Genomic DNA, 16382 nt, shown 5'->3' on the forward strand with positions numbered 1-16382 from the left:
GAGCAGGAAGGAACAAGAGTTGAGTGCTAGCCTCTAAGGAGGTTGAAATCTAAGGATTATAATTCAAAGTCAGTTCTGCAGAAAAATCCATGAGACTCTTTATCTCCAGGTAAACTCCAGAAAGCCAGAAGTGGAGGCGTGGCCCAAGTGGTAGAGTGCTATCCTTGAGCAAAAAAGCTAAGGCACAGTGCCCCGGCTCTGAGTTCAAGCACCAGTAATAGCAAAAGAAAAGAAAAAGGGTAGGGTGGAAACCAAATTTCAAGAGACCCGAATAGCCTCTGTAACAGAGGGGCCAGCACAGAAAGAAAACTTCAGGAATCATCTGAGAGTGACGAGTAGGTTCTCTGCATTCTGATTACTCAGAACGTGATAGGCCACAGAGAAGCTTGTTAGAAGTAAATATCAGTCCCATCCTAGACCTGATGAACCAGGGTCTGCCTTTCAACAAGGTTTCAGGTGGTTCATGTGCACAACCAAGTTTAAGGAACACTGTTCTCATTACCTCTCAGCAGAGCCAAGGGACCAGACTGGCTCTAAAGGAGGATCATTCAGCCAGAGACCTCCTTGGGACACTGAGATGGGAAGGACTGCAGATCAAACTTTTTTGCAGAGCAAAAAGTTTGCAAGACTTCATTTTGACCAATAAAAGCTGGGCATGGTAGTGTATGCCTGTCTGTCATTTCAGCTCTGGGAGAAGCATAAATAGTAAGATTACAATACCGGTCAGCCTGGGAATAAATAGGAGACCCTATTCAAAAATAAATGAAAGGGATGAGTAGCGTATCCACTGAAGGGCTACGGCTAGGAGGACAATCTCTTGGAGATAGTTGGGAATACTCCCCTCGAAGGCAAGGCAGTGAGTGGATGATTTCTTGTGGCATTCTGGTATTCACTGGCAACTGACCACGTGCCAGGCTCTGAACGAGGTGGTTGATGTCTAGCAGGGAGCTATGCCATGGCCTTGCTGTCTTAGCACTTAGAGATTGGCAGGAGAGACAGGTGTGTATCACGTGATGATAGGAACACATATATAACTGCAACTGAATGAAATCAGGTAAATTCCACACATATGTGTAGCCACAGTGAAATAGGTTGAATTCATCTCCAGGAGGCTTCTCAGAGGAGGTGGTATTTGAACCAAGCTCTGAAAGCTGAGTAGAAGAATTTAAGATAAAGACTGGTGGGTTGACACTTTAGACAAATGTATCCAATAAAAGTATGTGAGCCACATATATAATTTAAATTTCCCTAGTAGCCACAGTTTAGCTAGCCAAGTACATGCAGAATATTATCTTAATGAATTATCATTAGAGGTCAGGTGCCAGTGGGCTCAAATCTATAATCATAGATTATAGATCACTTTTCAAAGCCAGCCTGGACACACAAACACACACACACACACACACACACATACACATATATATACATATATAATACATATATATGTCATTCCAGATCTCATATGAATATTTTTAGAAAAATCTTTTAGGGGCTGGGAGTTTGGCCTAGTGGTAGAGTGCTTGCCTAGCATGCACGAAGACCTGGTTTCGATTCCTCAATACCACATACATAGAAAAAAGACCGAAGTGGTGCTGTGGCTCAAGTGGTAGAAAGCTAGCCTTGAGGAAAAAGCCCAAGGATAGTGCTCAGGCCCTGAATTCAAAGGCCCAGGACTGGCAAAAAGAAAAAATTTTTCACATTAAAAAAAAGTCTGGGGGCCAGGAGTTTGGCATAGTGGTAGATTGTTTGCCTTGCATGCACAAAGACCCAAGCTCAATTCCTCGATACCACATATATAGAAAAGCCAGAAGTGATGCTGTGATTCAAGTGGTAGAGCACTTGCCTTGGAGAAAGCCCAAGGACAGTGCTCAGGCCCTATGTTCAGTACTCAGGACTGGCAAAAAACTAATCCGAGCAGGGTACCAGTGGTACATATCAGTAATCCTAGCTACTCAGGAAGCTGAGATCCAAAATCACAGTTCAAAATAAGAAAATCCATGAGGACCCGGAATTTGGCCTAGTGGTAGAGAGCTTGCCTAGCATGCATGAAAAAAGCTGGACTTGGTGCTGTGGCTTAAGTGGTAGAGTGCTACCCTTGAGGAAAGCCAAAGGACAGTGCTTAGGCCATGAGTTCAAGCACCAGGACTGGCAAAAAAAAAGAAAGAAAGAAAGAAAATCCATGAGGCTCTTCTTATCTCCAATAAATTACCCCAAAAAGCTAAAAGAAGAAGTGGAGCAGTGGCTCAAGTGGTAGAACACTAGCCTTTAAAAAAGAAGCTTTGGGACAGCACCCAGGCTCCAAGTTCAACCCTCAGGACTGGCAGAACAAAACAAATAACTAAAAAAAATTTCATTATTCTGTGAGCATAGCTTAATTTGGATGTTAAAATTTCACCAGAAATATTTGATTTGTATTTAGACTTCTTAACAAATTAAGGCTGAAGTGGAAACGTGGGCATGCATACTCCAGTTGTTTCAACAGTAAGTTTCCCAGTAATTGAATATTTAAAATTTGGTCAATTAAATGGGGCCAGAAATTTGGCCTAGTGGTAGAGTGGTTGCCTGGCCTGCACGAAGGCCTGGGTTCAATTCCTTGGTACCACATACATAGAAAAAAGCTGCAAGTGGTGCTGAGGCTCAAGTGATAGAGCTCTGGCCTTGAGAAAGCCCAAAGACAGTGCTCCACAACTGGCAAAAAAAAAAAAAAAACATTAGTCAATTAAAATTATGTGACATTAAAAATTCAGTTCTTCAGTTGCATGGGGGCCATAGTTCAAGTGCTCAGTAGCCACATGTATCTGGTGGGCCCTGCCTGGGGACAGCGCAGTCCCATATGGGAGAGACAACATATGTTAATGTCCTGTGGCAGACAGGGGTGGTACTGAAGGAAAGAAAAGACCTGGAGAAAAAATGAGATGAGATGATTCCAGCAAGGCCTTCTGGAGCCTTTATTCTCCAAGCCCAGGAAGGTGCTGAAAAGTGATAAGCAATAGGTTTGACATGAAAAGGTTTTCATTTGTCCAAAGATCCTATTGTCTGCAGTAGGAAAGACAGGTTGAATCAAGACTGCTCAGGAAGCTGTTGCTATGGTCCAGGGGAGGGAGCCATGTTGGAAGCTTGGACTACAGTGGGGGTTGTGAATTTGGAGGGAAGTGGAGCAAGTCACAGGTATTTGGAGAAAAAAGCTAATGGAGTTGGGCCATACTCTGGGAATGAAATGTGCAGAGAAATGAGGGTGTCAAGGGCAAAAATCATTCTTTCTGGCTCAGAGAGACAGATGATGGTGCTGTGTGCCCAGAAGGGAAGCCTATAAGGAAGACCAATAGGGAAGAGGTGGAAAAATATAGACTTGGCTTTGCCATATTGAGTTTGAAGAGCCTTGGAGACATGCTGGTGGAGATGGTGCACAGAACACTGACCAATCTAACCACAGGGCATGGGGGGGTGTTGGGGGGCACCACACTGGAGCACACATAGGTATAGAAGTCACTCAGCTGTGCCTCACACCTGTACTCCTAGCTACTCAGGAGTTTGAAAATCATGGTGTGAGGACATCCTGGGCAGCAAAATCTATAGGATTCTAATCTCCAAAAAAAACAAGCCAGAAGCGGGAACCTGAAGTAGCTCAAGTGGGTAGGGTGTCGCCTGGGCCCTGAATGCAAGTTTGAGTACAAAAAAAAAAAGGAGGAAAGGGGGGGAGTGGAGGAAGGAAAGGAAGATGAGGAAAAGGGGAAAAAGAAAAAAAAAGAAAAAGGGAAGAAATTGGGGGCCTAGAAGAGGATAACTAAAGGGAATCACTGATGAGCTCAGGGCTTAGCCTGGGAAATGACTGCTCACACTCTCCCCAGGGCTGTTTAGGGGAGGAGTGGAAGCAGATAATTCTTTGGGGAAGTTTCCCTGAGGAAAAGGATCTTATGGTTCCCACGTGCTCTATCACTTGAACCACACCTCTGTTCACCCTTCTCCCCTTTGGTACCTTAGTTATTTTTCAGGTAGGGTCTCACAGTTTTGATGGGGGTACAGCCTCCCTTGTATCTAGAACCACAGACACAGATGCAGATAGACAGACAGACAGACAGACAGACAGACACACACACACACACACACACACACACACACACACACACACACACACCACCCAGGCCCAACTTATTGATTGGGATGGAATCCCACTAACATTTTGTCTAGGATAGGCTTAGACCATGATCCTTCTAATTTCTGCATCCAAAGTAGCTGGGACAACAGATATGAACCACCACGCTTCATTTTGTGTTTTTGGACCAGAAAATCTTAAACATGTTTCAAGCTCTCTGGGAAGAGTCCAGTGAAGGAAAAGGTTAAAGACACAGGAGGAAGGGGGAAATCCTCAGTGGAAGATTTCTGTGGAGAGGGCCAGCTCTACAGAGTCAAAGTGGGGCTCATGGGCTGTATACCTGACATTCCCCCAGGTCCCATCCTCCTCACAGACCGTCAGGATTCATAGCTGGTGCTGGAGCTGGGTATCACAAACCCCCCACAGCCCACTCTAGCCTTTCCCCTCCACTCTTCCTTGCATCATTTCCTTGACCCTCCCTGTGCCTTTACCAGTCTCTATGTCCCTAGCAGTCTTCCACCTTGGCTTTTGTTCTTTCTGCCTTCGGGCACCTTCTTTGCTCTCCCTCTTATCTCTCTCTCTAATCAGCCTCACCCTGTCCTGTGCTGAGCTGGAGGATGATGCACGTCTCAAAAGGAGGGGCAATTCTTAGAGCCCCAAAAGCAGCCAACCTTGGGGCCAAGACCAAGAAGAGAAAAAGGGACTAGAGTTGATTTTGAAATCACACTTAGTACTTTTTAGGGATGAGTGCGTTCTGGAGAGATGTAGTCTGTGTATACTAAGATTCAGGGTTTTCCACATCTCTCCCCAGGTTTAGGCAGCAACAGCGTGTGATTGTACTTGGTTGTTATTGTATACCACATTGTTTTTTTGGAAAATGTTAGCTTTTTCCTCTGCAGGCTCACAGCCTTGTTCAGATGAACACATTTCTGGCCACCTTACCCAGTTCCAGCTCTGGTATGTTTCAGACTGATTCTCTAGAGCATGAATTTGTTTTTCCTTTCATTGTTTTGGGTGATGAGGTTGTATTTTCTGGATCTGTTGTTGTTGGATTTTTTTTTCTAAGTGGGGATTTTTCCCCTTTCTGATTTGTTTGGTTTTGTTTAAGAGGAGGAAGAGAGAATTTAGGGAAAGGGTCAGTGTCTTTGAGCTCTGTTACAAGTCTCTGACACAGAGCCAGGACCCCAAGTGCTGGCATTCTGCCTCTGACCCCTCTGGCTATGGACTGGACAAGATTTAAATGGGCAACAGGTGGAAAGCTTATTGAATGGTGCTCAGGAAGGAGAAAAACAACCAGAGAAAACAGGCTCCATCTTGACAGGCTAAGTGGACTCAGTGAAGATGGTAAGGATACTGTCCATAGGCTAGTCAAAGCTAGCAAGAACAAAAGCCCAGTTGTAGTAGAGAAGAGATCTGAAGATGAGATGCCTCAGGGGATGAGGAGCCATGAGCATACCAGGGCTAGGTGCACCTGCTTTGGTATGACACACCTGCTGGCTCCTCCAAGGGAGAGAGCCAACATAGGGTGCACAGATCTTGCTGGACTCAAGACTTGGTTGGGGGGCATCTAGCATGGATGCTGGTAGAGCCTACATTCTGGGTCCCTACCTTTTTCTGGCACCCCTAAGTCTACTAAGTTGTTGTTGATGTGGATAAGAGACTCCAGCCAATGACTGGAGAAGGTGAATTGGGTTATTCCCTGGAGCCTTCCAGTACTTAAGTAGGAAATTGCGAAACAAGACTACATTTTGAAAGAGAAAGTATGTGAAAAATGGTTCCTCCCTCGCCTGTTCTCTCCTGGAACTTGGTGTAGGGAGGTAGGTGAGATGGATTGCTGGCTGGATTCACTCTGCTGTGGAAAAGAGAGCAGAACCCAGTCCCTAAGTGCCCCTTCAGTCTAGCTCCGAGCCTTTGATGAGGAACTATTGGGATTGGGATGCATTTTTGCCATCTGTTGAGCATCAGCCTGGTCCACGGAGAAGGCCAGCTCTTGTTCCGGCTGAGTTTTGTCTTCCGAAAGGGTTGGCTCCTGAGGGTTCCTACTGCAACCCAATATGGACGACAGGCTGCTGATTGAATACTTGGAACGTCTTCAGTTTGAGCCAGACCCGTCCATAAAATGAGAGGCATCTTGGCAGTTCCAAGGCCCCTGGCACACCCGATTTTGGCCCTGGCCTGGATGTCTTCTTCAAGGAGCTGTATGGGCCTCCTGCCAGCATGCTTCCCTGGGAAACATCGAAGTGAGTTAAAATCAACAATGAGTTCATCTCCAAAAGGAATAAACTGACAGCCTTAGGGCAGTGGAACAGGAGGAGGGAGAGCAAAGGTTGGGAGGCAGAAGAGGGAGCTAGGTGATCCTGGAGCAGCCAGACCAGATCCAAGCCTGTCAAGAGAACAAGGAACAGCAGACGTACTTTCCCAGGCAGGCCAGCCCTGGAAGACTCTCTTGGCAAAAGTGATGACAATAATGGTGTCACAATCCCAGGGCCATGAGAAGGGTTCTTTCAAGGATTGAGGGCTTGAGCAAGGTGAATGGAGAGAGGTTGAAATGATTACCGGTAGTTCAGTTGGCCCCAAGCCTGCCCCAGGGTGGGCAAAGATATCCATCTGAGTAGTGGGGCGTTGCTGTTATCTTGGGGTTCTGAAGGGGAAGGATTTGAAGCAGGATTGTTGTAGTGTTCCACATTCTTTTGTTTGTGTGTCAATACTGGGGCTTGAACTCGGGATCTCATGCTCTCACCTGGCTTTTTTGCTCAATCACTCGAGTCACTCCCTCCACTCTAGCTTTTTGCTGGTTGACTGGTAATAAAAAAAAAAATCTCGCAGACTTTTCTGGCTTTAAACCATAGTCCTCAGATCTCAGCCTCCTGAGTAGCTAGGATTACAAGCATGAGCCACCAACCAGTGCCCCCTGCCACCCTTCAACATGGCCATCTGAATATCTCTCCTTATTACATTAGTCTCTGAGGACACTACACAAAGACAACTAACCCGCTTTTCATTGCCCTTTCTGAAGGACACTGGACTGCCCTTGACTCATTTAGCCTGGTGATGCTTGGTGGCACTTAGGACTGAAAGTGAGTCGTCCCCTGGGACTACCTGAAGCTGAGGCCACCTCTCTGTGTGCATCCAGTAGAATCCCCAGCCTGTCCTATTGTCTCGAGGTGGGCTCATGGTGCAGGAGGGCATGCCACACCTCCCTCCTGCCAGCTACTCTGGATGGAAGAGCCTGACAAAAAGTTGCTTGTGCCAGGTCAAGATACGCATTACCCATCTGGCTTCAACCTCCCATATGGCCCTGGGGCTTGGAGACTCTGGCAACAACTGCCTTGAATATACACTTGGCCTCTCTCCCAAGGGCAGGATCAGTGCTGATAGACTGTGTTTGATTTCTCTTATGCCCTCACATTCATTCTCATAAGATATTTTATTGTACGAGGTATTTGCCTACCATGCATATTTACAATTCTTTCCCTGCCACCAAACCAACAGAATGTCCACAGACATTGCATCTCAATTTCTCACAAACACATTCTCACTGCATTCCCATGGTTTACCCTTCTCCAGTTTCCCTTCCCTTCCTTTCCTCTCTTCCCCTTCCCTCCTTTCCTTCCTCCATCTCTCCCTCCCTTTCTTTTTCTCCTTCTTCCTTCCTTCCTTCCCTCTTCTCTCCCTCTCTCCCTCCCTTCTTCCTCTCTCTCTCTCTCTCTCTCTCTCTCTCTCTCTCTCTCTCTCTCTCTCTCTCTCTCTCTCTCCTTCCTTTCTGCCTGCCTGCCTTTGTCTTTTTCTCTCTCTTCCACCTTCCTTTCCTATCTTTTCTTTTCTTCCTCACCCCCATCTGTTTCATCCTCAGATCCTTCTGGTCCCTCTCCATGCTGGCGGAATTGGATGTCTCTGTTCTCCAGGAGAAGCCTTACACTTTACAGTCCCATGTGATACTACTCTTTGTCTGCCTTTCCTTGTTTTCCTTTGATGGGTAGTTGCAAGTTTTTCATGGCTATAACTTGTCAAGTTCAGATTTCCCCATTTGACCAACGGCTTCTGCCTTTGGCTACCATAGCTAAATGGTGAATGAATGGGGGGAAAAAAGTGAATGGATGAAAAAGTTTCAGCTTGAATTTTTTTTCTTATTTTTCCCTAGAGATGATAGTTATTGGTGATGCTTATTTTGCTTTCTGGGAAGAAAATGAAAGCTACATCAAAGATCATTGGAACACTGGACCAAAAGCAAACTGATCTTGACTTTTTTCTGCCATTCAGATGGTATTGATTTTGACAACCTAGATTTCAGGGACATCTCCCACTACCTCCATCCCTGTCCCATCCACTCCTATGCTCAGAATTACTCCCCAGTCCCCTACATTGAGGGACTGCTATGTTTCAGTGCTGCTTCCTCCCCTACAATGTTTCCCTGTATTTCCACCAATATGTAATACCCTGTGCAAATTCCTGTCCTCTGTGAAGCAGCCCTCCAAAGGCTCCTTTTGTATTTCTTTTTCTTTCTGTGTATGCATGCATGTGTTTGTATGCTACCACTGGGACTTGAACTCAACTGGAGCACTGTGTTTTTTTTGTTTTTGTTTTTTGCTTATGTTTTTGTTTTTGTTGGTCCAGGGGATTGAACTCTGGGCCTGGGCAATGTCCCTGATCTCTTCTGCTCAAGGCTAGTGCTCTACCATGTTGAGCCACAGCACCACTTCAGTTTTCTGGTGGTTAATTGGAGATAATAGTCTCATGGACTTTAGTCTCCGGGCCGACTTTGAACCTTGCTCCTCAGATCTCAACCTCCTGAGTAGCTAGGATTACAGGCATGAGCCATAGAGCCCAGCTGGAGCACTGTTCTTTAATTGGTTTTGGTTTTTGTTTTTAACTCAAAGGTGATGCTCTGCCTCTTGGGCCAAAGCTTCACTTTCAGCTTTTTGCTAGTTAATGGGAGATAAGAATCTCCCAAGATCTTTTGCCCAGGCTGCTTTCAAACCTTGATCCTCAGACCTCAGCTTCTTTTGTAGCTATAATTACAGGCCTGGCTCCCACTCTGTGTTTCCATGACCCTACATCACTTTTATTGCCATCCATCACATCTGTATCTGTGGCCCTCAACGGATTGTCAGCTCCACGGTTCATTACTGTTTCCTGTCCTTTCCCACTTCTCCCATGGTGTAGATCCAGCTGCAAACACAATAATGAACGTTTATACAACACTTGCAGCCACTCTAAACTCCGTCATATGCAATGCTTCCGTTTACCCTTAGTTCAGTCCTGTGTGTGGGGAGGGGATGCCCATTTTACAGATAACTGATATATAAAGAAATGGAAAGATAAAAAGGTGCCCAAAAGCACACCACTGATGAATACTGAGGTTAGGACTGGAGCATAAGCAGCTTAGCTACCATCAGCTAGTGGTAAGTCCTTTTCCCAGCCAGGAGGCTATGACACCCAATCTACCCAGTGTCTTACTCGTTTACTGAAAGAAGCACTCTAGGAATCCATGTGATGGTAAAAGATGCCATCGGGCCCACAGCGGCCTCCACTGCTCCCGGCCCCCACAGCCATGGCTGCCATATGTGGCCAAGTGTCATACTCAAGCGGCTGTCTTGGTGGTGTCTTTGGGAATACTCCCAAAGCTGTCCAGTCCAATGCCTCAGGACTACATTGGGCAGAGGAGTTCTGCTCGCCTCTTCTCTTGGTGTCAGGCTCTAACACTAAAGTTGGTCTCACAGAGATGAAGGAGGTATGTGTGTATGTCTGTGTGTGCACATGTGTGCACACACACCCACACACACCAGTATTGGGGCTTGAACTCAGAGCCTGGGTGCTATCTTTTAGCTTTATTGCTCAAGATTGGTGCTCTTGCACTTGACCCATGGCTCTACTTCTGGCTTTTTCAGTGGTTAATTGGAGACATAAGTCTCATGGACTTTTCCTGCTTGAGGTGACTCCCAATGGCTGTCCTCAGATCTCAACTAGAATTGCAGGTATGAGTCACTAGTGCCCAGATGTCAACAGCCCATTTGAGATTTCACTTGAAGACCCCTTCTCCATTGGGATCAGAGGGCATCTGGCATGTCCCTTTTCATGTACCTCCCCGAAGACCTGATTTTTACTTCAGCACAGGCTCTTTCTTCCTTCCCTCTCCACATACAATTTAAACCTCTGCAGAGGGCCCCCTGCTGGCCCACTAATGGAGGGTGGTGGTAGTGCTGGTTTGAATGTCAAGGGCAGAAATAAAATGGACTGTCAATATTGAGATAGACAATGTACTTTCTCAGAGAGCAATGGCAGCGAGATAATCAATCAGGAGTCAGTTACATGCCCAGTCAACATCTAAAATACCACCAGTAGTGATGGATGGGAATCATAAACAATATTTTTTCTTTAAAGGGCCAGGAAGTAAATATTTTAGGCTTTGCAGTCCAAATATTGTCTTTTGCAGCAATCCGTTTCTCCCTGGTAGGGCAAAAGTAGCCAAAACCCATGTGTAAATATATGGTCTGGTTGTGTTCCAATAAAACTTTATTTAAATTTTATCTCACTTTTATATGTCATAAAATGTTACATTTATTTTATTTTCTGGTATGCTCCTTGAACTCACATTCTTCCACAGATGACTTTACTCAACGCTAGAATTCTACAATTTGAGCCACATCTCTACTTCTACCTTTTAGCTATTTGGAAATAATAAGAAGAATCTCTTGAATTTGTCTTCTTGGGCTGTCTTCAGATGACGAGCCTCTGATCTCAGCTTCCTGAGTAGCTCTAGGTTGACATGTATAAACCACAGGTTTTCAGTTTACTTCTATTTTTTTTTGCCAGTCGTGGGCTTGAGCTCACGGGTCTTCATGCATGCTAGGCAGGCGCTCTGCCACTAGGCCAAACTCCCGGCCCCTACTTCTATTTTTGACCCTTTGAAAATGTACCTTTCGGGCCGGGAGTTTGGCCTAGTGGTTAAAGTGCTGCCTAGCATGCATGAGGACCTGGGTTCGATTCCTCGGTACCACATACATAGAAAAAAGCCGGAAGTGGTGCTGAGGCTCAAGTGGTAGAGCTCTAACCTTGAGAAAGTCCAAGGACAGTGCTCAGGCCCTGAGCTCAAGCCCAGGACTGGCAAAAAAAAAAAAAAAAAGAAAAAAGAAAATGTACCTTTCTTCAAACTCCTCGGCCTAAATCCCTATTTTGGAAATACGATTTTATTCCCAGTTGACACTAGACAAGGGAGGGAGCAAAATGGATGGAGAGGTTGAGGAAAATCTCAATGTCTTGCTGGGTAGAAGCTGCCACTAAAACAACACTGGCTAGGTAGTGTCCTATGACACACTGTTTTTAAGGGCAGACTTTGGATTTTTTTTTCTGGTGCTGCTGGAGCTTGAGCCCAGGGCTTTGCAAAAGCTAGTCAAGAACTCTCCAAACTTGAGCTATGGTGCCTCCACTTTTCAGGTCCTTGAACGTGACATTGTATCTCTGGAAACAATCCAAGGGCCTTGGTTAATATTTTTAGCATGTTTTCCTTAGGAAAAAGGAGGAGGTGGGCAGGAGATGAGAGGGTAAAGAATTACACAAAGATTTAGTCTAACAGCTTAAAAATCAAAAGGATCACTGGACAGATAGATATCAAGTGTAGTAGAAAACACACTGATCCTGGAAAGATGACTTAATATGGGCCCTCTAGCCTCTTTGGAGCTTAAGCAATTATCTACAATTTGGAATTCTGCTTTAAATTCCCACATCAGTGTGTGTTCTGGATCCATTTCTCAGGATGCAGCCAGCAGCTTTGAATTCTCTAAACCAGGCTGAAAATTAGAGAGCGCTAACAGCATTCCATAAAAGTGCGTCTCAGATTTTTCTTAAGCAGATTCTTCTGAGGACCACAGGGATCCAATGATAGGAAGAAGTAACACACTGCGAGTTATATTTCCAGAGCTTAACCTAGGAATCCTTTGAAGAGCTCTTTACCCAGCAGTGACACAGATGCCAAGACTAATAAAGACTATATTTTTCCCATGTACAAGTGATAACCAGATACATCATCCATGAGAGATCTTTGTGAGGCTTCTCAGAGATAAATCTCCCAGTCACTTTTCACCAGCTTGCTACAACCCTTCCCCCCTCCCTCTCTCTCTCTTCTGTCTTGGGGTTTGAACTCAATGTGGGAGCTGTCCCTGAGATCTTCTCCTTAAGGCTATCTCTCTACCACTTTAAGTCCCAGTTCCATCTCTGGTTTTTTGGTGGTTAACTGGACTTTCCCGACTGCTTGATCTGGCTTTGATTCACAGTCCTCGGATCTCAGCCTCTTGAGTAGCTAGGATTTCAGGCATGAGCCACCAGCGCCCAGCTTTTCCTTCCTTCCTTCCTTCCTTCCTTCCTTCCTTCCTTCCTTCCTTCCTTCCTTCCTTCCTCCTTCCTTTTTTCTCTTCCTCCCTCCCTCTCTCCTTCCTTCTTTTCTTCTTTCCTTTCTACCTGGACTCTGTCCCTTATCTTTTGTACTCAAGGCTGGTGCTCTACCACTGGAGCCTCAATTCCACTACGGGCTTTTTGTGGTTAGTTGGAGATAAGAGTCTCACGGATTTTTCTGGGGTGGCTTTGAACCATGATTCTCAGATCTCAGCCTCCTTAGTAGCCCAGGTTACAGATGTGAACCACTGACACCCTGAAGCCTTGATGCACCTTACTTTTCTCATATTTGCTAGCAAACTGTTGAGGCTGTATTTCCAAAGACACTTACTTCATTCTCTATAAATGAAGCAAAATAAGAAAATCCTGAAACCACATTACAAGTCCATCTTTGTTCGTGCAGGGTCCGGAGCCTTCTGCTTGAGGACTAGAACTGTTTTGCATTCAGCAGCAGCCACTCCCAGGGTCTAACCCTGGCCCAGGGAGACAGGGGTCAATGCATCCTGGACTTGCCAGAGGACAGACCCAAGGGGAGAAAATAGAGGAGTCTGCTACAGTTCAACTGGGAAAGCATAAGCCAACAAGCTGGCACTAATTAAGGACTAATGGCCTTACAATGGAGCATTGCCAAAGGATAACGACGCTCTCTGGCTGTAGCATAAATATCGAGACGGTTGGGACAGAGCCAAGACATATATTTTCAGACAGTGTTAGATCCCACTGCAGCCTTCCTCACTCTTGCTCTTCTGCGGGGGGAAGAATGAGAGGATGTAATATAGATAGAGAAGAAGTCGGTCTCCCAGAACTGCCTTCTGAAAAGGCAGTTGGAGAAGCTCAGGGTTATCTGGGGGCAGAACTTTGCTTTTTCAGATCTAAAAGTGTTATGAGAATAACTGGGGGGCTGAGGGCATAGCTCAGTGGTCGAGCACTTGCCTAGCATATATAAAGCCTTATTTTTATCCCTAGCAAGGAATAAAATAAAACAACAAACAAACAAACAACACTCTAAGCACTCGTGGCTCATGCCTATGATCCTAGCTACTCAAGAGGTTGAGCTCTAAGGATCATGGTTAAAGCCAGCCTGGGCATAAAAATACATGAAAATCTTATCTCCAATTAAACATTAAAAAAAAACAAACCAAAGGGCCGGGAGTTTTGCCCAGTGGTTAAAGAGATTGCCTAGCATGCATGAAGACCCGGGTTCAATTCCTCGCTACCACATATAGAAAAAAGCCGGAAGTGGTGCTGAGGCTCAAGTGCTAGAGCTCTAGCCTTGAGAAAGTCCAAGGACAGTGATCAGACCCTGAGCTCACGCCCAGGACTGGCAAAAAAAACAGCAGTGGAACTGTGGTTCAAGAAGTAGAGCAACATCCTTGACTGAAAAAGCTAAGAAACAATCCCTAAGCCCTGAGTTGAAGCTCCAATAATGGTATATAAAAAAGTAGAACACACACACACACACACACACACACACACACACACACACACACACAAATGCCTTCTTCTACCCTATACTGTTCCTTAAATCTCCAAATGAAGGTATAATAGATACTTCTAGTATAATAGTTACTACTAACCAGCTCCCCCAAATGACTGACTGACCCCACTTTGAAAAATGCTGTGTTAGAAACAGCCGCTATTTGCCTATCCAACCCCAATGACAGGTTTTACAGGTGGAAGATGAATGTGAGTTCAGTATTCTCTGTTTCTTGTGAAAACATCCATCTGGGACATGGTACCTGGCTGCTGGAATCAAGAGGTTCCTCTATTCACGCAGGTCTGTGATTACTAGCAGCAAGATTGCACTGGGGTGAGATGCTCATCCACGTCTGGAGAAAAAAAAAAGTAAGAAAGAAAAAGAAAAACCCCATCTGCATGGTATGCAGCTTTCTATGGGGCTTTGTGTACCATAACTCATGTAAGCATATTGCAGGCTTTCAGGATAGTTAAATTATTCCGTCTGTTTGAAGGCTGAGGAACTGTAGGCCTGGAGGTGTCTTGCCTCCTCTGGTTGCCATGACATCAGAAAAAAAGTGAAAAATAGTCACTGTACTACAACTGTGGGAAGCAAGGCTGACAAACCAAAGCAGTAATTTGAGCTAGACCCATCTCAAGCTCCCAGTAGGACTGAGGGTGACTCAGAATGGTCAGTTCTGCTGTAAAAGAATCCATAGGTCAGATTGTAAAAATAGATGGGGAGTTTGGATGATCAATGCAAAGTATGAGAACAGGAGAGAAACAACGCGCCATATCATCTGGGAAAATGAAACTCTTTGGCAAGACTTCACAACAGCTTGATTCAAAATTTCATAATGAAATTATGTCTCTGATCAAAGCCCTCATGAGCTCATGGGCTGATTTTTGCCATTCGTGTTTATTCTGGTTTGTACCAAGTTGAGGCAGCAGAAACACATTAACCTAATCTTCTCTCTTTGAGGAGGCTATTGAACCCTCATTTGGGGATCAAAGGACAGTATAGAGCGGAAAGGGACACTTTAGATTGTCACTGAACTCAACCCTTCTCCCACTAGCTCTCTGATTCTTTTACACACATGTCAGGGAAAGGGCCTTTCTAGAAAGATTATGTTTAATCTCATAACACTTGCCTTTGGGGCAATCAAAGCAAAGATTAGGAAACAGAAAGAACATGCAGCTTTCTTCTAGACATGGCCTAGAATAATATTTTGGGGTTTCTTAGTCTCAAATTCAGAGAAATGTTCAATCATCTCTCCAACTAGAGAATCTCACTTTATAACAATTGTTTTATGACGTGTTACACTGCACAAATCCACATTTTCTCCCCTGTATTCCGGCTTATCCCAAGGGCATGACTGGTGGTCATTTCAAACAACATGAAGTTCCAAACAGCAGAGGGAGGGTTCTTGGTGAAACGTTGCCCTTTAGAGGCTTCATTTTGGTTTATAGGAACAGAAATTGTTGTATCTCTTTGCCCTTCTTTGTCCTCAGTTCAAGAGACACTTCCTTGTATTCTTTGCCTCACACTTGGCTAGCACTGTACCTCTTCAGCCAGGTTCCCAATTCTTCTATTCTTTCTTATTTATTCAATGAGTGGCTAGGGAGTCTTTATTTTAGTTCAGGTGTTTATTCTAAGCGTTGCTGACAGTAAACAAATGTGTAAGGTGTCTGCTGTAATGAACTCTGCATTCTAGTTTTGAGGAAACAGTCAATATATACTTGTAGATAAGATCATTTCAGCTTGTACTAAATACTATAAAGTCAATAAAGCAGAATTAACTGAATCACTTCAGAAGGTAGCTGATTTAGACATCTTAGACAGAAAAGATTTTTCTTTTTTGTTAGTCCTGGGACTTGAACTCAGGGCCTGAACATTGTCCCCAAGTTTCTTTTTTGAGCCACAGTGCTACTTCTGACTTTCCTGTTTGGCCCTCTCTTTCTTTCTCTCTCTCCTTTCCTGTTCTAGATGATAAACCATCAGGCCATTAAGAGGTCTTCTTTTCTTTTTGGAGCCTTGTGTATTCTAAGCGAGTGCCTTACTGCTGAATGTCTTAAGCACCATCATTCTTTTTTTTTGCCAGTCCTGGGCTTGAGCTCAGGGCCTGAGCACTGCCCTTGGACTTTCCCAAGGCTTGCGCCTCAGCACCACTTCCAGCTTTTCTGTTTTCTATGTATGTGATACTGTAGAATCGAACCCGGGTCTTGGTGCCTGCTGGGCAAGCACTCTACCACTAGGCCAAACTCCCAGCTCAGCCATCATTTTTGGAAGAGGTAAAGGACAAACTCAGGAGACAAATCTGAGTCATGGGTCTGAAAAAAAATGGCTTTTGAATCTGGAGTTCTAAGTCGCCCGTCCCGGGTGATTACAAGGTTGCTATGGAGAGGCCGCTTGGCGGTTGCTAGGGTTGGAGGGGACGGAGCTCCA

This window comes from Megascapheus bottae, chromosome 6 (assembly GCF_031878675.1).
Source record: "Megascapheus bottae isolate mThoBot1 chromosome 6, mThoBot2.hap1, whole genome shotgun sequence".
NCBI lineage: Eukaryota > Metazoa > Chordata > Mammalia > Rodentia > Geomyidae > Megascapheus > Megascapheus bottae.